Source organism: Myotis myotis, unplaced genomic scaffold, assembly GCF_014108235.1.
Source record: "Myotis myotis isolate mMyoMyo1 unplaced genomic scaffold, mMyoMyo1.p scaffold_m19_p_1, whole genome shotgun sequence".
Taxonomy (NCBI): Eukaryota; Metazoa; Chordata; class Mammalia; order Chiroptera; family Vespertilionidae; genus Myotis; species Myotis myotis.
In genome coordinates, this window is record NW_023416313.1 from 198,392,444 (window position 1) to 198,416,671 (window position 24,228).

The window sequence follows — 24,228 nt, forward strand, 5'->3', positions numbered from 1 at the left end:
TACGAACAACTGGAAGCCTACTTTTACCCCACCCTCTATATATTCTTTTGTATCTATCAAATGTATAGAATTTCAAAAACCAAGATATTTCTATAAACATTTCCCAATCTTAATTTATGAAAAACTTTCATTCACCTAGGATAAGTTGTGGGAAAAGAGCTCACTCAATTAGCCAAACTATTTCTCTTTCTGTCTACTGTCTATTCATCTATCCCTCTATTTTTTACTTTGATTTTTGAAACAATGAAAATAATGTAGAAGTCTTTCCTTATGACCCGAATGTCTTGTTTCCCTGTCCCTTAAGGTTCCATGTACTCTGTCCAGACTCACTTTATAGGTCAAAAGGATTCTGTCTGGGCTGGCCAGCCAGACATCTAAGTATTTAGTGTGTGTGTGTGTGTGTGTGTGTGTGTTTAATGTTTGTGCATGGCTTAGCTCGGGATTTTGAAATCTTTGTAGGTTTTCCTATTTGCTGGGTGGTTTTAGAATTGAGAGCCATGAGTAGAAAAAAACAACAAAGAAAAATACTGTTTCCTCTTCATCTGTGTCCCACATTATACACGTGTTCTGAAATAGCACGTTTTCTGGGAAAGGTCACGACTGAGGCTTTCTCACCCTTTACCCCTTCTCTCTAATTCATGTTTCCTTCTTACAACGTGGTCATGTGTTCGCCCAAGTCTGGCTTGTGAACCGTGTAGAATATTCGTGCAGTTTTGTTTTTCAAGCCCTCCGCTGTGCACATGATGCAGTGTTTAATTTGGAATGAGCTCTGAGTTTAGTCACACGTGCTTCTTGTGGTGTTTATCTTGGAATGCAGAAGTAGGAGGGAAGTATTTTTGCATTTTATACATCTGGACATTGTTCATGGTTCTCCTGTGACTTGGGAATTCTGTGTGGGGCAAAATCCAAAGAACAGTATTAAAAATAACATGGATTTACAATGGCATCTGAGTAAAAACCCCCAAGAATATGCTCCTAATCCCAGCAGAGTTTGATTTTGGTGGTGAACTTTTTCAATTGTGCGGTTCACTGTTGGCCTGAATAGATTGCTGGGATTATAAAGTTACCTGATACCCTGGCATGTAGGCTAATGGGTTGCTAGACTTTCTGAGAGTCTACAGCAGATTTGGCTTGTTGGGGGGAAGATTTTTGCCTTGATTTTGTATGGGTTAAGACAGTAAATTCTGCTTACTGCTGCTGTGCCTCTGCTACTTTCTTGTTCTACAAGCATCTGAAGAAAGACATGTGAGGTCACTCCCTAATTCTGCCTCATTGCACCTAGCTTAGAGCTAAAGGTTGGCCCTGAAAACACCTCGGGCGCTGTGTCAGGATGGGAGTGGGTGGGTGGGAGGGAGAGCAGATAGTATAGTAACCTTATCTTTCCCCGATTCCATTTGATGGGATAGTACATACAATACCTCCTCCTTTGCTAGAATGGAAAAGTGGGAAGGGATGTAAGGAAGCCTGCTGCTCTGTGAATGAGTTTGCATATGGACCGCATTGCTTTTTGGCCCGAAGGGAGTTTTCATTCATTCCACATCTCATCATTGATGCAGCTATAGAGAGCAGACTGGGAAAGCAGAGGAAAGGCTTCCAGCAGATTTGCACTTGAATAAAAATGATTTCTCTTGTGCAGAGCACAGACCAGTTTGGGGAGAAAGTTGTTTGCTTTTTTACTTTCTGGTTAAGGACTGTTTGCTTTTCCCCCTTCAAAGGTAATAAAGAGGGGGGGAGGGAAAAGCTAATAAAGTAGTTGGACCTGCTAGTTATAATTCATATAGAATTTTCAAATGTGTTCAGTAAGTTTACTCATATGATTATAAAAGAAGTAAATGATTGGAGGGCAAAGGTCACAATTCTGTTGAAGTTTCAGAATCAGTTGACTCTGAGGCGGTTTGAGTGCTTCGATAAAACCACTTGAGTAGAAGCTGTTTCTCTTTGCTGGTTATTTTGGCCTTCCCTTTGGGAATTCTCCCTCCCCCCTTTACTTTTATAATGCATTTTGCAACTTTCTGTTAAAAAAAATCCATCAAAGTTTAAACTTTAAGTGAATAAACACATCCTGGGAATCACCACATTGTAGGGGACGGGGTGACTTCAGCTGGAGGGAGGTTAATAGTAGGAACTCCACAGGCTGATACCAAGATCATGCTTGTTTAATGTTTTAATGACTCCAAAAGGAAATGGTGAAATCTGCTGATGACTCCAAATTGATTTTGCTGATCCAAACAGGGATTTCTGGGAAGCTTCTTCAGAGTATTTGGAATAGAGGAAGAATTGGGCAATGTGGTGGCAGACACACTGAACTTGAACTGAAGGTTTGTGTGAAGTAGCAGCAGTAACGTCAGTGTATTGACATTACAAAGCCTGCCAAGTCTCTCAAAGAAAGACTGTGGAGTCCCTATAAAGGGCTGAGCTTTGATGCCGCTTGTGAAAGGAACACTCAGGACAATGAACATTTTGATGTATAGAAAATGAAAACTACTTGGTGATAATTGTAATTATAAAGTGTAGTGATTGAAAAGTACTGTGTCTGAATTTCCTTATTAATGCCAGCAGCAGTACATCCAAATGAAAGCTGTTTCCCTTGAAGTGGTCACAGAAGATTATATGCCCACTTATGAATGTTCCTTCTCCAGGGAGAACAGCTCCTTGGACATTCTTTTGACTATTTTCTGTGGCAGCAGGTCTTCATTTTTAGGTTACTTTCTTTTCTCTGCTTCTGTGAGCTTGACTTTTTAGATTCCACATATAAGTGAGATCATGTAGTAGTTTTCTCTCTCTGGATAATTTCGCTCAGCATAATGTCCTCCAGTGTCATCCATGTTGTCACAAATGGCAGGACTTCCTTCAGGATAAGTTCCCGGTTGATTTATTTCACAAAGATCACTCATTCAGGTATGTAAGTCTTAGAGGCTTGTTAAAACACTTGTGTCATTGCCCTGTAGATACAGCATGTTTATAAGTGACCTTTTTAAAAAACTGTTACAGTTCTATGTCCCCAAGTATACTCTTAGGGAGGAAGCAGGAGGTTGTGTTGTAGGGCAGTGATATTTTCTTTCTGGAGCCTATATCTATGTAATGAAAAAGACCCTGTAGGTTAATAAATAAGATAGCCACTGCACAGGAGCTGTGGGCTGGCCATCTATATCCAGTCATCCATCCAAACATCCATCCATCCATCCATCCATCCATTTACTTCCAAAGAACATGAGTCACAACCCTTTACCTCAAGATGCTTGGTTTTGTTTACATGGTGGTATTTCCACCAGTGTCCAGGGAGTACTTGCTTTGGTTAAGTGATGGGGAGAAAGGAATGGTGCTGAATCATTGCCTTCTCTTTTTTCTCTCAGTGAAAATCCTGGAATAACTTTTGAAAACCACTAGTTCAGAGAATAAGTTATCTGTAGGGTCAGAAAAGAGTTTGTGTTCAGAAGCGCCTAGGGAGGCTTCATTTCTCCCTTACTCGTCTGAGATTATTAAAACAAAATTAAAAAATGTCTATTTACCAATCCTGTGTCTCTACTTAGAAAGTCAGTATAAACACAAAATCCCCCACATATTTATTTATTATTACTTTTATTTCAGAGAGGCAGGAAGAGAGAGAGATAGAACCATCAATGATGAGAGAGAATCATTGATTGGCTTCCTTCTGCATGGCCCAAAATTGAGCCCGCAACCCGGGCATGTGCCTTGACTGGGAATCGAACCACAACCTCCGGGTTCATAAGTCTATGCTCAGCCACTGAGCCACGCCAGCTGGGCCCCCACATATTTACATTTATGACTGAGTTTTGCCTTCACAGTTCTTTATATTTAAACTCTTAAAATAAGAGAAAAGCGAGGAGGACTTTAGCCCAAGATTAAAATATGTCATGAAGCTCCGCGTGCTAAATGCAGGGCCCATACAGGCTGTTTCAGAGTCATGAGGAGAACTTGTTAAAAACGAGGCTTTCAAATTCCAGCTCAGACATCAAATCAGAACCCCAGAGTAAGGCCCAGGTATTTCAACAAGGTTTTCTCTGCATAAAATAATACCTCCTAAATACAGATGTACACAAAATAGTCCAAAGGTGGAATGATGCTAGAATGGATTGAAATACGCTGGATGTCAAGTTGGTCTTATGCACTTCAGATGATAGTGATGAATAATTTGAACCACTGATAGTAATGGGAAGTTTGGTATCATGGTTAACAGATGGATTCTGGAGCCAGAATATCTGGGTTCAGCCATAGTTTGGTCACTTAATAACAGTTTAACCTTGAGCAAAACTTTAATAATTTCTCTGTGCCTCAATTTCCTTATCTGTAAAATGGAGATAATATTAATGACACCTGTTCCAAAGGGTTTTTGTGAAGATTATAGGAGACATGAGTGATTATAGGAGACACGGGTGAAAAGCACTTAAAACTCTATTAGGCACAGTACGCCCTCAATAAAAATTGCTATTATCATTACTTGCACCTCTAATTTATAAAAGTAAGTATTTTGCTTCCTATTATGAAATTTTTAAATAATGAGCTCAGGCCTACCTAAGAAGGAAGTGGAAAAGAAAGGAACAATGATTGCTCAGATGTGTGTGTGTATGTATGTGTGTGTGTGTGTGTGTGTGTGTGTGTGTGTGTGATAGAGAGAGAGAGAGAGGTGAGAGGAGAGAAGAGAGAGGAGATATGCATTTATATCTAAATTCATTGTATTAAAGTATGTAATGGGGGAAAAGTGTACCTTCTTTAATTTTTTTGGAGTAGGATTTTAAAATAACAGATTCTAAATTTGCTACATTTTGCTTTTCTGCAGCACTCTGTGATAAAACCAACAAAAGTGATATAATCCAGACAGACACGGTAGATGGCGCTTTAGACTTAGTTTTAAAAGCAATCAGTACAAGACAGGAAAAGAAAACTGAAGCACATTTTAATTGGGCTTTTTTTTTTCTTTACCACTAAGACAATTTCATCTTAGAGTACGTGCCTCTAAGAAGTAAGGACTTGTTGGAAAGAACTGGATAATAATTTTAGCAAAAATAAATCTCCCAGTTGCTTTGTTTGGGCCAGGTTTGTCACTTGGAAAAAGTATTGTGTTTTCAGTCACAAATATATATGGAAGTTATTTTGTTTCAAAATACTGCTTTATTTATGAGAGTTTCCCCCACATCTTTGTCTTGGTATTAGATATTTTTGCTCCTAGGTTTTTTGTGGGTTTTTTTTTGCCCATTATTATTAGTATTATTTATTTTATAAAAATGTAGTCATATTTAATAATTCAGTTATAGTTATTCTAATAGGTCTTCAAATACAGGTCTACATTAAAGGATGATTATAAGACTTTTGTTACCACTGTAGTGTGCTTTACGTACTTGATCTTAATCTTAGTAATAACTCTATGAGGATTATTACTTCCTTTTTCAAATGATAAACAAATTGTCTCAAAGATGTTTAGTAACTTGCCAAGCTCACATACTTAGTAGCTGCTTTAAGAGTTACATTCATGCATTAAAGTTGTATTTTTTGAGAACTACTGTGTGCCGGGCATGCTGAGCAAAGGGCATACTATAGTGGCCAACACTGACAGGGGCCCTGCCCTTGTGGACCTTGTAGATTATTAGATACTTGGTAGAGTCTTTGAAATGTATAGGATTGGAAGTAGGTCATGGAGATGCAAAGATATATTCAGTCACATGCTTGCTGGATAGACCAGGGAGCACTTTAGCAAAGAGAAAGACTCATACCTACCTTGAATGTATTACTGTTTTGAAGTATTTACTTAGGTGCATTCATTGTAGCCAAGGAAAAGCAAGACCTCCTTTCTTTCTCCAACTCTTGACAGTTAAATAATTGAGTCAACAGTAAAAACAACATGAGCTAAACTATCTTCTAGATAAGAATCAGGAAGAGTAAGAAAATATGAGTATACCAGAATGTCAACATTTTCCATTGGTCAAATAGTATTGAAATATCTAAAGCAAGGCAGTGCCAGCCAGTAGTGGGCATCTGAGAGACTAATGTAGTTTGTGCACAGTAAGAACATGGTAACTTCTAGATGGCTTGTGCCATTTGATGTTTTATGTACAACCAGGCTAGTGATACCCTGAATTGCTAAGAACCCCTTTCATCTTGGGACATTTACATTTTTCTTTTAATTACTTTTTCTTCAAAAAGCTTTACTCTATTGTTTTCATATATGATCCCAAGCTCCTATGGTATAGAAAGGTGTGTAATTGATGGGGAAAAATAGACTAAGAGTTTTAAATAGATTTTAGAACTCCTGACATGGTGTGAAATTTTATACATATGTACTTAGGAGCATTGCTTTTTTTTGGATACAGGTTTAAGGGGCAAAGGATGCATTTATGGCTCCTTTTCCTATTACTTTTTTTGTCTTAACCTTTGCATATACTCTGCTGAAGAGCAGGCAGTTATAACTTAAACTTACAATTAGATATTTCTGATAAGCTGTTACCTGTGGTTCTAGGTAGAAAAATCAAGAAGTAAAAGTAGTTTCTTAATTTGGTGTATTTGGGTCCCTTGTTTCGATGTAATATTTTTGGAATTAATAGTGATCTTTTAATACTAGCTCTGTCACACATAATAGTAATATCTATCAAATAGTGTAATGGAGGATTCAACTAAATAATAAATGTAATGTTTAGTGCAGGATATGGAATGTAATAAAGCTTAATGTGTTAGCTCTTATCATCATTATCATCATGAGTAACATACAGTATATATCCTCATGACTGAATGTGCAGCATAAAGCATAAATAATAAAATCACCTAAAGACAAAGAGGAATGGGAAGGTCAAGTTGATTAGCCTCTTGTTTCTAGGAGCAGATTATTCTAGGAGAGATTTTGCAAGACATGATTAGCTTTTATGCATGGATTGATGACAATATGGATAGCTCTCTTGATGTAAGAAAAATATAATAATGTTATCAAATTGATTATAAGCCCCATCGGGGGCAGGAGCTGTATTTTATTCACCTTGTATTGTTAGCTCCCATTTTAGTGTCTGGCCCATGGTTGATATTCCATTAAATATTTGGAATCATCTGTCTATGTTTTCTTCTTTGTTTTTTATTTAGTTTCCAAAATAGTTGCTATTTCCCTATTCAGAACTTCTTATGAGTCACATGAGTAATGTGACTCTTTTAGAATTATTGATTAAAATACAGATATTTTAGGGATGAGGCTATTTTGTTTGAAGCAAATTACTTGGGAGACAAGAGTTAATTCAACTTAAGGATATTCAGGTTTAACATGTTTTCTACAGAAAGGCAAATATTTGGTCTTAAGAAACAAAAAACTTTATCTTCATTCTGTACACAGGATGGGGCAAAAGTAGGTTTACAGTTGTTCATATGGAAAATAATACAATAATTAATAAATAATAACACAAGAGTAAACTGTGTTTCACGTACTCAACACTGAAAACCCACTTTTGCTCCACCCTGTATATCAGACAGTCACTAATGTTTAACACTTAAGTTACCTTGTGCACTGGTGTATATATGGTAATGGAAAAACTGGCTGCCTAAAAAGCTGTATCTTCAATAAGATATGTAAAATATCTCCTATTTTAGAGAATTTTACATAGCCCAGCAAAACATTCACAACTATAGGATACATGGTATTTTTCAGAAATGAATACTGATTGTAGAGAATTACGTCCATAATGACTAAGATAGGCAAATACTTTAAGGAAAAGCTCTCTGTCTTTTGGAGTTGTATTTAGGGTAAGTACGAAATTGTACATGTGGGTTAGTTAGTATTCCTATTGCATACACAGGCCCAGAGTGATTCATCATGGCCTACAGGAACATTGTAGATATGAATCTTTGGAACAGTGGACTCTCAGGCTTGGTTGTTCTAGAATCCCCCAAGGTCGAATTCAGATTGGGGGACATTTTGTACTTCTTTAGTCATAGAATTGCTGTGTCCTTATTTCCTACAAATAGACAGTGAACTCTGGGATGTCACCTGGGACAAAGTAGAAATAGTATGGAACTCTTGCAGTAGGAATTGGGGTCTGGAGGTAAATGCTACTCAGTATGCAGTGTTGCAATGTTTTTGTTTTGGTGGTAAATTTGCTTACAGTATATGCAGTTTGTAGCTGTGGTTTTGTATCCATTGAAATGTACTATCATTCATTGGTCTGGAGTTGGGTGAGGTTTGGAATATCATCTAGTTGACAAAGGGCTTTGGTCTTTTTCTTCTATGGTAGTGTGCTATAGTCAAGGGAAATTTTTGTGAACATTTTCCAAAGAATAGGACATGAAAATTAAATTATTTATTAACCAAATAAGGCAACTGCCTCTAGCCTTTAATGTAGCATTCATTTTTTCCTAAAACTTATTGTCGTCTTTGTTTAAAAGACTTGGACAGAGAGGAGTAAGAATGGTTAAAAATTTTGAAATTGAAAAGTTGAAATCTGTCTCCTCTTGATCCTATGATCACAAGAGGCGCAAACAGTGGACCTCTTTATTAGCAGATGAGAGTTCAAGTTTATCTGAATTTAGAATATTAATTATATTTTAACTATAGTAGCATGTTTTTAAAACTTCTGTAAAACATAATTGACTCGATACTACCCAGAATTCTGTTGTTTTGTAAGGTGATCTTATGTGGCTACAAAGTTGTTTTTTAGTTAACCCCAAAGTTACCTCATTTTCAAAAGGGCACCTTCTCCAGTTTAGTGTTTATTTGCAGAATAAACCACATTTTCCCTGTCTTATTAAAATGATGGAACTGTTTTCTAGCATATGGAAACATTTCTGCTTCTGCTTCTTTTGAGCACACAACTCCATGTAATTTACAAATGTTGGTAAAAGTAATCGATAGTTCCAAATGCTATTAGAATGTTCAAACTAATATGTAGCTATTAAAATTTTTTTAATTGGGATAAACAAATGAATGATTATTAATCATTCTTTCCACTGTTTTAATTTCAGAATTTCTTTAGTTTTTATTGCTAACATAGTATCAGTATCATCACTAAAGATACAATAGTCATCTCCTCACGTTACCGAATACTGCCCAAACCAAAGGTAGAAAATTCTCCCGGCTTCATTATAGAGAAAAGCATAACTAGGAATTTTAAAAGTTGTCCAAAGTTTTGAAAGTATCATTTGAAAGTATCATTGTCAATAACAAAGTGCATACCATTGTTCAATTTTAAGCAGATAAAATCTATGTGTAGAGGAAGAATGAAGTATTTCAGCAATATTAATGAACTAGAGGCCTGATGCATGAAATTCGTGCAAGGGCCTTGGCCCCCGCTGCTCCGGCAGCTGGGAGCCTCTTGCCTTGGCCCCCGCCCGCCATGTCCGGAAGGATATCTGGAAGGACATCTGGTCTAATTAGCATATTACGCTTTTATTATTATAGATTACCAGCTATGCAGGGAGAAGTGATATTAAACCATGTCATGCATTCTGACAGTGTATGAACACAGTCACAATCTGGGACTGCTAGCTCATAACTGCTCACCTGCCTGATCACCCCTAACTGCCCCTCCTGCCAGCCTGATCACCCCTAACCGCCTCTGTCTGCTGGCCTGATCACCCCTAATTCCCCCCCCTGCTGGCTTGGTCACCCCCAACTGCTCCCCCTGCCAGCCTGGTTGCCCCAACTGCCCCCCTCTGCTGGCCTGGTCACCCTCGCCGGCCTGGTCACCCCACGCAGCCTGCTGTTCAGCTGTTTGGTCTTCCCTCACTAACCCCCCTTCGGTTGTTGCTGTGATGGAGTTCCAGACAATTTGCATGAAATGATAGAGATGAAATATTATCTATAGGAGTACCAGGGTTGATTAAGGCTATTTTTCCCCTTGTCTTTTTTTTTAAAAAAATTGGAAAATGAGCACATCTGTAGGCAGAGGTAAAGAAGCCTTTGGAGAAGGAGGGAGAGAAGGTACTGGAGAGTAGAGGGTTGATTATTGACTGACAGATCTTGGAGGAGTCTGGAAAGAACAAGATAAAGTGTATGGGTTGAGGTATAGACATTGGGAGGGAATATTTAGAGGTCAGAGGGGAAGGAGGACAAAAGATGGGTGAGGTACAGAGGAGTTTCCTAGTGGAGGACAGATGATGCTATGGGAGGATATGCCACATGACCTCGGACATCCTATTAAAGAAAGGCAAAGTCATCATCTGGGAATGAGGAGAAAGGAGAGAGGAGGAAAGATGTGGTGTAGTTGCAGTGATAAATAGTTAAAATGAGATAAGTTGCTGAGTTTTAGTGAGGACACAATTGAGGATGAACAGTTAATTTTATTTCTTGCCTTTCTTTAGTAAAATTCTACTTCTTCTTCTTCTTCTTCTTCTTCTTCTTTTTTTTTTTTTGCTTGAAACAACAAGAGAAAATTTCATGAAAGGCTGCTCTCAGATTGTAACAACTTTTTTTTTTTTTTTCTCATAACCATTTTCAGGGACCTTAATGACTTCAGTGTCTTTAAGGCTCAAAACATGGCTTTACTATTACCAAGAATTGTGAAGACTTCTGTTGTCAGATACTTTATGCTAATGCATGTCTTGGATTCAGAAATACAAATGATGCCCTGGCCAGTGTGGCTCAGTTGATTGAGCATGGTCCATGCTCTGAAAGGTCGCCAGTTCAGTTCCTGGTCAGGCACATGCCCAGGTTGTGGGTTTGATCCCTGGTTAGGGTGCGGGCAGGAGACAGCCGATCTGTTTCTCTCTCACATCGATGTTTTTCTCTCTATAAAATAAATTAAAAAATTAAAATAAAGGAAATATAAATGATGATGGTATTGTTACTACTTATAGCTGGATCACAAAAAAGCAATATATATAATACACACACACACACACACACACACACACACACACTTAGGACCTGAAGGTATTTTCAAACGTTACAAGAAAACAGAATCTCTCCAGGGACTTGTTCTAGGGAATGTAGGTTGGGATTATGCCAAGCGTATTGCTTCTATCACTTAGTGGCATAGTTTTGCATGACACAATGTCTGACTCCTCTTGTTTCTGATTTCCTCTGCTTCATATGAAAGATATGCTCTAGGTTTGGAAAAACACCAAATCAAGAAATAGGCTGATGTGTAAAAGTTGTTTGACTCAATCCAAGAAGACTTTTAATTTTTAGAATTTGTGGTGATAATAAAAATGAAACATTACATATAGATATTGGTGACAGTTCAGGAAAGTGAGACATTAGATTCTATGTGGCTAACATTAATTGTATTTCATAAACTTGATGAACATGTATAGAACAAAGCAGAGGACTCTGTAGCTAAGACAGATCCCATTCTTTTACCAAGGTGAATGCTTCATGAAGGAGGGGTTTGAGAACCAGACATTGTAGTAGATGTAGAATTGAGGCTGAATAGGATGGTATTGGGCTAAGAGTGAGACTTTTGGTAAATAAAATGGCATGAACAGAGATGGAACAGAAGTGGAGATGTGGGACATATTTAAGAACATTCTTCCCTTGGTTCCTTTTTTGAAAGTAAAGCCTTTAGGTAGTTGCTCATTGATACTATGGAGGACACAGTCCAGACAACATAGCATCTTTTTTTTGTTTTGTTTTACTTTAATGGGTGTTGTATGGTTTTACCTGCTACTCTTAAACTGGAAAGAAACTACAAGGGACACGAAGGTCTTTACATTTGAACAGTTGGTATCTCAGTTTAGTTTAACTGTACAGTGTTTTCAAATAGCTGTTATGTATAAGATGATGATGAACGAGATAAAAAATCCTGCTCTCAAAAATTTTATATTCTGTTAAGAGAAATTTTACTATAGAAATTTTAATTATTAGAGCAAACTGTATTAATGTTCAGTATATTAAACTGTATAAGCAAACCAAGTTATGTATATTTTATATGTGATTCTAGAGCTGCACTGTCCATTATGTCTACCACTGGCCACATGTGGCTGTTAAAGGGAATGAAAATTTTTAAAAAATTAAAAATTCAGCCGCACTATCATATTTTGAGTGCTCAGTAGCTGCACATGACTAGCGGATACTGTACTGGACAGCACAGATACTGAACATTTTCATTATTGCAGAAAGCTCTGTTGGGAAGTGCTCCCAAGAGTTTTAGGAACGGCCCTGGCTGGTTTACTCAGTGGTTAGAGTGTTGGCCTACAGGGTCTCAGGTATGATTTCTGGTCAGGGGCACGTACCTCAGTTGCAGGTTCCCCAGCCCAGGTAGGGGCACATGCGGGAGGCAATCAATGTGTCTCTCTCACTTGGATGTTTCTCTCTCTCTCCCCCTCCTCCCTCCTTTCCACTCTCTCTCGAAATCAACGGAAAAAATAGCCTTGAGTGAGGATTACAAAGAAGAAAAAGGTTTGGGACATATTTTAATTGTTTGGGTCACATGATTGGCTAGTCATTCATCTCTTCAACCTTCTTTTTTTAAAATATATTTTATTGATTTTTTACAGAGAGGAAGGGAGAGAGATAGAGAGTTAGAGACATCGATGAAAGAGAAACATCGATCAGCTGCCTCCTTCACACCCCTTACTGGGGATGTGCCTGCAACGAAGGTACATGCCCTTGACCGGAATCGAACCTGGGACCTTTGGCTCTATCCTCTGAGCCAAACCAGTTAGAGCTCTTCAACCTTCTTTAAATGCCTCCCATGTGCCTGGTGTTGTGCTAGAGCCAGGAGATAAAGAAAAGTCCTACTTCCTGCCCATGTGACCTTTCAGTCTTGTGGATGATAGAGATGATAGATGCATAAAATAGGATGTGACACATGCCAATGTCAGAGGAGAAGTCCAGGAGACTGTGAACATAGTTAAAAAAAGGAAAGAAGCAAAACGCAAGACTTCCCTCGGGAAAAGTGAATGGGTATTGGCTTGGTTAAGCTGGAGAGAGTGAGTGAAAGGACGATCCAAACAGTGAAACACCTGGACAGAAAAGAAGATGGCACAGCTTAGGTGCTGAAAGATGGTTCCTGTGACTGGATAATCTCTTAGGTATCTTAATTCAGTGTCATTTTATGATGTATTTAAGATATTTTAAAAACAGGCTCCTTCCGCCAAAACCGGTTTGGCTCAGTGGGTAGAGCGTCGGCCTGCGGACTGAAGGGTCCCAGGTTTGATTCCGGTCAAGGGCATGTACCTGGGTTGCGGGCATATCCCCAGTAGGAGATGTGCAGGAGGCAGCTGATCGATGGTTCTCTCTCATCGATGTTTCTAACTCTCTATCTCTCTCCCTTCCTCTCTGTAAAAAATCAATAGAATATATTAAAAAACAAAACAAAACAAAAAAACAGGCTCCTTCCTTTTTTGAAACTGGAGGGAGAAAGGTCCCTCTGTTTGGGGAGCCTCATATAGGCACCTTATCTGTGTAGATCCCACAGTTAGAGGAGAACAACAACAACAAAAAAAGGTGAAAAGAAAAGAAATTGGAAAAAAGAAGGAACAAAGAGATGAAAATGGCCAGAGGAAGTTTCAGAGAAATAAAACAGGTAACATTTGATGGGGAATGACAGTACCGTTTATAACACTCAGATTCCCGGTCTCTAATCAAAAGTTCAGGTCAACCATTTCAAAAGTTCATGTCCCCAGATGGTTAACTGGTATCACAAAGTATATCATGGGAGAATATTTTTGATGGGAGATTTAAAAATTGAATTTCTATCTTGATTCACTTCATTAGAAATCATAATAGAATTTTCTATGCTATATTCTCAGGAGACTATGCATTTATAGTGTATACAACCTGGAAGAAATTTGAATGCTATTATTTCATTTTTATAGGGCAACAAATAGTCACTATAAGATTAAAACCCAAGGTTACACGAGGAGTCAGAGACAGAGCAGGATCAGGACACAAAAGAACTGCATCTTTACCCCACCCCCACCAATTCCAGAGACCATTCCACGTATTACACAAAATCCACTGCACATCATAAATCTCTCACATTTTGTAAATATTTAGCTGTTGTTGATTTATTTCTGCCCACTGGCAGCCATCATGTCTCTGCTCTACACTGTGAAAGTCTGTTTATATGTCTGTGTCGACACCATCTGCTTTTGCATGGAGGCCTCTGGAAGGCAGGAATCATGTCTGTTTACTTTGCATAATGCTGAGCATAGAGCTGTGTACACGAAGCTTTCTTTTTATTTGATGACAATGATTTCCTTTATGCATTTCTTTCCTTTCCTGTCTTCAGATTGACCAGATCTGCTGATAACTATTAATCCAGTAGAATTACAGAGAGGTGGAATTCACTGCCGACTGCCTGGCCAGGCCGGGCAGCAGAAGGTCTCACACAGCTCTCTGAGGTCTCATGCCACTGCAAAGAGGTACCCTCTTATAAAAAAGATGAAAAATACAAAGACACCACCCACGTTGGTTTTTATGAAGGAAAAATCTGGTGTCTAGTTTTACCACCAAGAGCTTGTCAAATAAACTTGGTATGAAATCAAGACTGAATATAGTAAACAGAAAATTCAGATAAAAGCTGTAGTGAAGAAATACTCCTCTTTATTTTCTCCCCTATTCTTATTTGGGGCAGGCTTCTGGAATAGTGTTGGAGGGGGAATGTAAATTCGGTGGAAAGGAGCTGGAGCCAAGTGAATAGTCTCAATATATTTTTGAAGATGCTCCAACTCTTGTTTTAGTAAAAACAAATTTTACTACTTTATCCTCCTTCACAGTGTCATCTATTTAACTCACTAAATTGTAAAACAGGGCATCCACACTGTGGACAAGATTATTAAGTTTAGTTTTCTTTGTTAGAATGTTCCAGACACTAAAAAGAAACTTCCTAAACTGATATGGTAGCTTTTAAATAATTCCTTTAAATCCTTTCTTTTCCTCCTTATCTTGCCTTGTCTGCCTTTTATCTAGATTTAGCATGAAATATTTAATTATATTTCAAAGGGACCTTCAGGGGTTACTAGCTACCTTTTTTTTGCTATATCTTTTATTGTTAGTTTTTCACGTTCCTCATTTTTACTTTAACCCATTATAAGGGACATTTCTTGTATTATTTGATTTCTAGATTCTTCAGTTTTATGCTTATTCTGTAACCTATTGAGGTTTATGTGTGTACAATAGGAACCAATGGCCACTTATAACCACTCTTGGAATTTAGGTTATGATTTTTGTTATCTCACAATGCTTGTTTGATTCTCCTGGCTTCCTTTGGTCAATACATTAGCATTGAAAAATAAAGATAGCCTTTATCAATTATATATTTGTCTGTTCCTGCCAAGAATCATCAATCATATATTTGCTTGTTTTTGCCAAGAATAAGACCTTCTTTGTAAAATCACTTTATAAACTTTATAGAAATACATAAAGTTAATATTCTATATTAAACATTTAAATGGACTGCTTGGCAGAAATAATACTGTTCACCTACTGAGCAAATGAAGAATCAAGTTCAGAGAAGCTAAATGGCTTATTCAGAATTCACACAGCTTGCAAGGAGCTGAGACTCAAATCCAGGAATGGTTTGACTCCACTTCACTTGATCTTTCTATGACATCATTTTTCTTCTTCCTAAAAAAATGTTTTTTCAAAACTTTTATGATTGTTTTCTATAAATCACATTTGTTTTCTTAACCATCAATGAAGGCTCTGTTGTTTTGTTAGTTCAATATTTCAGATAAACAACATTTCAGAGCCTGTAGTTTTTATCTTTCACTTTGAAAAAATAGGTTTTTGTTCTAGGACCCTGTCCCAAGGTGTTAGGAATGTGCTAGCATCAGAGTATACGTATATTAATATACCCACAGTATATCTAAGAGGAAATACATTTAAGAGAGCTATCTTTTCAAGAATACTGAGTGGAGCCTACACATATTAAGCAATAATTTGCCAGACTGAGAGGAATTTCCTTCTCTATATGCAGTTATGATGGAGAAACTGTATGAGGTCTGTAATTGCTGAACCCCTGAAATAGAAGAACGAAATCAGTCAGGAAGAAAGCAGGAGAGGTTTTCCCTCACATTCACTATGTGTCTGAAACGCAGACTGTGTGCTGGTGATCAGATTGCCGACACTTCCTGTTGTTCAAAGAGTACAACTACATGTAGCTTGAGGAAAAATATTATTCTTGGAAAATGATACATTTTGGGTCATTGACATAAAGATGTTTAGTCCTTGGCTGGATACTTCACTTCTCTTAAAACAGTAGCTATCATTTCAAGCAAATATCTTAGAAACAGCATAATGTAGTTGAAGGATACCATCCCACCAACTTTTTTTAGACAAATTATTTCCCTTCTTTGGTATCAGTATTTTTATGTAACATGTGATTGACACATACTTTTTACATTTACAAATAATAAAACTTTAAAAATAGTATTGTATTGATGAAAAAGAGATTTCACAGGACTGAGGAAACAAATCGAAGACTAGCACAACACCACTGAAGAACTAAGTGATATGGAACCAGTAAGGAAGAGAATAGAGGTAGCTTAAAAGTTAATGCTTTGGAGCAAGAGCCTGTAATAATCACAGTAAACACAGGTACAAAAGACTAAAGCAGTTTAGTTAACAATGATAGGACACAAAGATGAATCAAGAGGATTACTGGTGTCTGTGAGGAAGAGGACCCAACAGATTGAACTAAAAGTTTTTAGAGAAGTGATACAGCAAAACTTCATTGAAATTGAAAACTAAATCTGCAGATCAAAAATATACATTGAATACAGAAATTGGTAAAAAAGAATCAGTATCAACTAGAATCCTGGTTGTTACTGAGGAAACACTTCTTCAGTCTTTCTGGCAAATAATAATAATAATAATACCAAAACTCTTGTATAAGGGAGAGAATTAGACTGGTCTCAGACATCACAACAAAGTGAAATTCTAGAGGAGCAGTGTCGACAAAGTTTTGATGAAAGCAAGTATTGCCCAAGAACATTGTTCCTAGTCAGGATGTCATCCTATATAATAATCCTATATAATAAAAGGCTAATATGCAAATTGTCCCCTCGACTGGGAGTTCGACCAGGAGGTGGGGCTGGCCCACCAACCACCTGTGGCCCTTCCCCCTGGTCGGCCCCACCCCCGATTGGCCCTCCTACCCCGATTAGGGGCGGGGCTGGCCTGCCAACTGCCCGTTGCCCCTCCCCCTGGCTGGCCCTGCCTCCACTTGGCCACCCCGATTGGGGTGGACCAGCTGGACCCCACCCATGTACGAATTCATGCACCAGGCTTCTAGTTGAGGAATGAAGGTGACAAGCACATAATCCTCAAATGTGAAAGAATTCAGAGAATATAGCATCTCTGAGATCTCACTGGAAAATCTACCTATTAAATTTAGCCAACCAAGAGATGAATCAAAATAAAAGCTGATTGTGAATATTAAGTAGATTTACATATAAACCTAAGATTTAGAAACACTAGACGCTGTGGTAACAGAACAGAATGGAAATGTTATACATCATGGCAAGTAAAACAAAAATTGAGAGATAGGTGGAAAGGAAGAGGAAATTATTAATCTACGTATCTTTCATACCAACAATTTAGTCAATACTGTCTAAAATTTTAAATAGTTTTAGCCCTAACTGGTTTGGTTCAATGGATAGAGTGTCAGCCTGTGGACCCAAGGGTTCCAGGTTCGATTCCAGTCAAGGGTACCAGCTCGATATACAGCTTTTTAAATCATGTTTTTTCCTCAAAGTTAGAGGGATTTTAACAATTAATATTCTTGGAGTGAAGAATTTATCTAAGGCTTAATTTTTCCTAAGTTTCATTTTAGCTTCTATTAATTTTAAGTTAAAAATATATATGTAATTTTTAAAAGCAAGTAACACTCTTATCCCAGAAATAATAAATTTATTTTTGTTCATTCATCTACCCTCTGTATAGGTGAAATAGCTGTCTGGAGTGATTCTCACTAAATGTTAATACTGAATATTTCTCAATGGTGAGATGTAGGATCATTTGTTTCATTTTTCATTTGTTATTATTTTATATTATTTGAATATTAATAGTGACAATGTTTTAGTGACAGTGATACAATGAATTTATTAGCCTGAAAAATAGATGTATACCTACATGTTTTTTATACACAGTTTTATATCCTCATTTCTTCTAAAGCGTTTCGTGACCCTTTTTCTCTTGCCATCATGTTTAAGAGTTGCACCATATTTTATTGATGTGTTATATTTCTTCTTCCAATCTTGATCTCAGTTTCTTCATTTGGAATGACAGAGTTGGGTTAGATGAGTAGTTTGCAATGTTTTTCTTTAAACTGTAGAACATTCCAATAAATAAAACAATTTATAACTCTTGGAATATAGTTTCAAAGCTGTACAAATTAGGTAATTTCTGAGGTTTATTCCAATACCATAAAAACTAGTTGTTTTCTTCGGAATATTTTTTTGAGTGACTGCTTTCCATGGTTAAAAAAAATCAGGTAATAGCCATAATCTTGAGTCAGACTTTTAAAGTGAAAGGGAGGGGCATATAAAAACCATCCAGTCAACTTTCCTAACTTTTAGATACAAGGAAACCAATTTAAGTTGCTTGACTAAAACGAATGAGACTTGAGCCCAGATCTCCTGATTTCCTGTGCTGTTCTTTCTCCAATAGTACATGTAAATGCACACACACACACACACACACACACACACACACACACTTAAATGATGGCCAAGAAAGATACAATTTTATCTTAACCTATTTCACATGTAGACTAACTTGTAAATGTCAGGAACTATACCTAATTTATATTGTATGTATTTTCTTCCTCATGAAAAGGGATCAGCAGTGCAGGCATTTTTGAACTCTGAAGTTCCAGGAGTTAGAAAGGAAAGTGAGTGGGATTCAAAAGCATTTACTTGTCAAAGATTCGGAATTTACTGTGGTTACTGAGATTAAAATAAAACTAAAACTTGACTTGGCAGAGGATTAAAAACCAAGCAGCTCCAAAGTGTGTGTACATCATGGAGAAGATGCCATTTTCCCTTCTGGCGTCCACGGGGGAAGGGAGTATTGTTTCTTTGTGTAGCTGGAGCTGATTTATTTAGTTATGATTTCAACATGCCTACAAGGCAAACCCCAGAAAACAATGCATAACAACACTAACCAGAACAAATGGTGCTTTTTTCCCCTATATCCCCTCAACCCCTCTAAGGTTTTTCAAATAAAACAGCAGTGTTTCTTCTTTATTTCAAATTGTTTAAGTGTCTTTGATATGTTTGACTATTGGGTGTGGCAGGTTTTAGAATCTTAAGTTGTAGTACAGGTTCCTGAACAAGAAAGAGAATGAAAGGTGATGTGGCTTGATTAATGGAATGTGTAGAATGTAAAGTTGTGACAGGTATTAGAGTCTGCCTGAGGCTGCTTTTAGCAATAGACCTTCTTGTTAAAAGCCCTATTATTATTGGAAATTTATTTTGGAAACAACGAAAGAAGAAATTTGACAGAAAAGTAGAATAAACCACTTCGTCTCATATTTCCTTTCTACATAGGCACTTTGAAGAGATACCTTAAATATTGTGAAGTCTTAATTATCCTGGGAGAGAACGCCATTATCACTATCCTCACAAACCTGAGTAAATGCACATGGCATGGCACTAGGTATAGCACAGAGAAAATTAGCAAACAAGATCCTTATCTTTTTGGAGTTTACAAAGAGTTGATATCCTAGCATGCAGTTCCACAAACCCAAACTCATTTTTCCACACACTCTGTAAACAGCCCCTCCCACCTGTATTCTCTGTCTTCAGTGGCCTCCCGTCCACTCAGCTGGCAGCCTCTTACTCATCTTGAGTCCTTATGTTCCCTTAGTCTCCACAACCAGTCTATCGACAAGTGCTGTCTCTTCTGTCTCCAAAATTGCTGTTGAATATGTTTGTTTCCTTTTCTCCGTTCTCATAACCATTGCCCTGTTAAGGCCCTTTTATCTTTCAGTCCCATTCTTGGGAGAGCCGCTTTTCCCCTTTCAGGCTTTCCATTTCCCAGTCCATCCTCCCTACTTCTCTCAAATCTCTTTCTTTAAAGACAGATCGGATCATATCATTCTCTGGCTTAAAAACCTTTGATGGCCGAAACCGGTTTGGCTCAGTGGATAGAGCGTCGGCCTGCAGACTGAAGGGTCCCAGGTTCGATTCCGGTCAAGGGCATGTACCTGGGTTGCGGGCACATCCCCAGTGGGAAATGTGCAGGAGGCAGCTGATCGATGGTTCTCTCTCATCGATGTTTCTAACTCTCTATCTCTCTCCCTTCCTCTCTGTAAAAAATCAATAAAATATATTTAAAAAAACAAAAACAAAAACCCTTTGATGGGCCCACATTATGTTAAGTGATAAAGCCTAACTCCTTAGCTTATCACGCACGGGTTTCATAGTCTGGTTCCATCTACTTCTTCTCCACTCATTTTCCACCACAATTTCTCCCTCCCCAACTCTGTTGCTAAGCACAGAAGTACGACTACTCTTGTCCCACCAACTCCCTCATAGTTCCTTGAACTTGCTTTTTCTCTTTGTGCTTTGATTACACTGTTCTTTGCTGGAGCTAATGTGGAGGAACTGAAGAAACCAAGATTTTACAAAGAACACTCTTGACAGAATAGGACAGAAGAAACAAGCCATGTTCCCAGAACCAGGAAATAGGTGCAACCATTAGGAAAGAGTTCGGGCAAGTAACTGCAGACTACTTCTTTCCAAGGCCAACCAGGAGGAAGGACTTGGCTCTGTAAGGCACTGGGGCCAGAGCAGTGATGAAACTGGTTTGTAACGACGTTCAACGGAGGCCTTCTTCCTATTGATAAACATAGTCAGGAGCCCACTCTTATATCATAGCTGGAGGACAGAGGAAAAGAGCCATAGTAGATTCCTAGTGGAGCAGTTAAGCTCAAGAAAACCCATTACCCTCATCTACCTACGACTCCTACCTTATTTCACTTTCCAAGGAGCAAAGAATGGATCAGAGCCCACAAGATTAAGTCTTCACATTGATGTTAAAGACTCTAGAGCAGTGGTTCTCAACCTTCTGGCCCTTTAAATACAGTTCCTCATGTTGTGACCCAACCATATCGTTGCTACTGCATAACTGTAATGTTGCTACTGTTATGAATCGTAATGTAAATATCTGATATGCAGGATGGTCTTAGGTGACCCCTGTGAAAGGGTCGTTCGACCGCCAAAGGGGTCGAGACCCACAGGTTGAGAACCGCTGGTCTAGAGAATAGGGCCAAGAAGGCGAGCCTAAGGAGTAAACTGGCTGGAGGAAAACAGCAGCTCTTTACTTCGAGCTCCCGAGGAAACCGAGGCTTCCCCATGCTTGTGCCCAGGCATGCCTCTACCTAACCCTTGCACATTCCCATTAACTTTTGTCCATTTTGTACATGTTTGATTCTTTAAAAAATTTTATTATGTAAGTAATATATTGATATATTCAAAATATTCAGAATATCTATGGAGAGTACTTTAAGTTCCCCTCACAACCATCCTTTTCAATCCCAGTAACCTCTCCACCAAGAGCAGAAAATGATGCTTATTTTCAGCTTGGCATCTATTCCTCAGACCTTTTTCTGTGCATTGACTTAGAAATAGAGGTGTTGGCAGATGAATAGGCTTATGAAAGAAAGACATATAGTATTGCTTTATTGCTTTGTGTTTGCGTGTACTTTTCGCACAAAAACAGTATCATACTGCCTCTCATTTGGCAAAATTGCTTTTTAGATTTTACAGTGTATCTTGGAGATCTTTTCATATTGGTAGATATAGATGATTTATCACATTTTTTCCAACTTCTACTATCTGGTATCATCTTTAATGCTAGCCTGACTTTTCCCCCTTCTTTTGGTGGTCTCACATGGACAATTAGAAGGTAAAAGGGGGAAAAATTACAGCAACCACATATTGATTCTGATGCCAATTACATAAGGAATAAGCTTGCAGTTGTTGGCTGGGGGAGGAATGTTTTCCTTAAAAATTAGAATGTTGGACACAGTTCAAAGGACATCACTGACGTTAACACCCTCTCCCCTCTGTTTACTCCCCCCCAACCCCCCTCCCAATTACTGGCATCGCTGGAAATTAAATGGAGCCAGGGATCTTTGTGGTATATATACATCTGGTTTTTCCTTTTCCATATGTCTAAGTCCTCCCTTCTCAATTGCTTCTGTTTAGCAATTAATTTAAATTCCCAAATTAATTCTAGAAGCAAATTTGAAATCTGTAAAATGAGGGGATTAGATGCTCCTTTAGGGCTTTTACACCTCTAGGATTCTTTTATGTTATAGACAAAAAGAAGTATAGGACTGAGTCAAAGTGAATGGGAGGTTCTGAGACATTTGCACTTATTATATGCTTTGATTTTAAAGATTTAAGAGGTACCATCATATACCAGGAGCAAAAGGTGAGGAGTCAGGGATTGAGGGAATCAGCCCCAGCCCATCACTGACTCTCTGTGATTGCAGGTCACTCCTTGCTCTTAAATTTTCCATCTGTAACATGTAATAGATTATTTCTGGCTCTTAACTTACCCAGGATGTTTTGTAAAAAAAATAAAGATAATCACTGCCTGTTATACTGTGCTCCTTGGTACAGATTCTACATAAATTAATGGCAGCAGTGGGGTGGTTATTTAAGACATTTCTTGAGAAGTACCCAGAATAGGTCACCTAAAGTTTTTATTATTTCTCTTAGGCCAGTGAAGAGTGTTCTATGTTAGGTAGAACAATGCTGAAGACTGATAGAAAAGTGAAAGGTTTGTAACACTGCAGGAGCCCATGGATGCTGGATATGGCTCTTTCCAACTGTAATGTTCTCAGTCATTTGGTGCCTTTTATAATAATTAGCAACCTATCTTTTAGTTTAGGGTTTTTTTTTTTTGGTATATTTGTATTTTATGTTGTTCAGATATTCTCTGTGAGTAGTCATTTAGATAATCTTGGAATAGAAAGTCATATGTAAAATTTGCCACTTTACTTGAATTCTAACCCTTCTTGTGGACTTATTGTGTCAGATTCTCATTCTAAATTCCCCTTTTCACCTTTTTGTGATTGGTTGCTTTTTGTTATAAGAAACATGTAAGAAACTCCTTGAAAAATACCTGTTGTTCTTTCAGTTGATACAAAACACCAGTAAACTTTCTCTTTAAAGAAAAAAACAGTTGTAGAAAGGAGCTATTTCTCTGAGGGGAAACTTTAAAGAAATGCATTCTTTTCTCAGTGCACTGCTTTCCAAATTGACATCAGCCCAGGGGGTGTGAAAATTCTCCCAAAGCTTCCTGTCCCTCTGGTGAACAATACTGACACACGATGGCATGAAGTCAGTCGTGTTTGCTGTGTCTTTTCTGCATCTGGAGGCCATTCTGTTGTGATGTAAAAAATTAAGATTATAATTTTTAAAGTATATATTTCACAATCAAAGTATTTATAAATACACATGAAACTTGTTCTCTGTATAACCTATGAGAAGTGGAATGGCCATGTTTATAACTCAGCAGGTAAACTGCTCTGGAATGCTTCTGACAATCTCAACCGAAGCGAGACATTATGAACTGATTTGGTGAGGAAGGGTCTGTTTCCTTATCCAGCAGTTTCATATGCATTTAAAAAGATGGCTGGTGTTTGCTTTAGTTTCCAACTTAAGTTTGTTATGTCCATAGAACATGTTTTCTTCCTATCTGTAGATTTAGTGGAATTGGCCTTGGAATATGGCTTTGCAGATAAAAAATAAAGGTTACTTATTTGATTTCTCTTAAACTTTAGAATTCAAATCAGTCAAGTGATCAAGAAGGGCAATGGGGAAGATACGCTGTTGTTTTTCCTTTCTTTACTCGAAAACATAAGCTGAATTTTTTACTCTAAAAATTACTATTGAAATAACAGAAGTTTAATAGCATCATAGAAAATTTGGCAAATGGTGAGGGGAATGAACTGTAAGGGATAGAGGGATAGGATTTGCCCTGGGCTTGAGGAATACAAAGTTCTTGATGTATTCCAGACTTCCTGGAGCACTTTTTTTTTTTTTTTTTTTCTGTGTGAATGTTGTATGTTATGTTGTATGCCTGCATGGGTCATCCTGCCTTGGGGGAAAGAGTTGTATATTTATTTTCTAATTGCAATATAATTTTTACATGTGGACGTGGATGAGTCACATCATTCTGCCTTGCCTTCATTTCTTCATCTGTAAAATGATAATGGTTATATAATTGGAGATTTATTTAATTCAGTGGAGGCAAACCTTTTAAGTTGAAGAGATTACTTTCACTGTGAATGAATCTAAGACAGGAAGATAGCATTGCCACATTTGTGCATTCTT

At 37.8% G+C, this 24,228-nt stretch overlaps 1 protein-coding gene, 1 long non-coding RNA gene and 1 other non-coding gene across 4 annotated transcripts in view; 2 read left to right on the plus strand and 1 right to left on the minus strand.

Moving 5' to 3' along the window:
* The window catches only part of RAD51B (RAD51 paralog B), a 530,564-nt gene that overhangs the window by 62,106 nt on the left and 444,230 nt on the right, over nucleotides 1-24,228 (plus strand). The window lies entirely within an intron of this gene.
* LOC118662054 lies at nucleotides 10,407-10,534 on the minus strand. Its single transcript, XR_004969585.1, has one exon. It is a non-coding gene; the product is annotated as a small nucleolar RNA SNORA33 (small nucleolar RNA).
* Nucleotides 14,012-24,228, plus strand: part of LOC118657009 — a 140,489-nt gene continuing 130,272 nt past the window's right edge. Inside the window, exons 1-2 of the long non-coding RNA XR_004967794.1 lie at nucleotides 14,012-14,295; nucleotides 17,819-17,876. This is a non-coding gene — a long non-coding RNA (uncharacterized LOC118657009). The remainder of the gene's footprint in view (nucleotides 14,296-17,818; nucleotides 17,877-24,228) is intronic.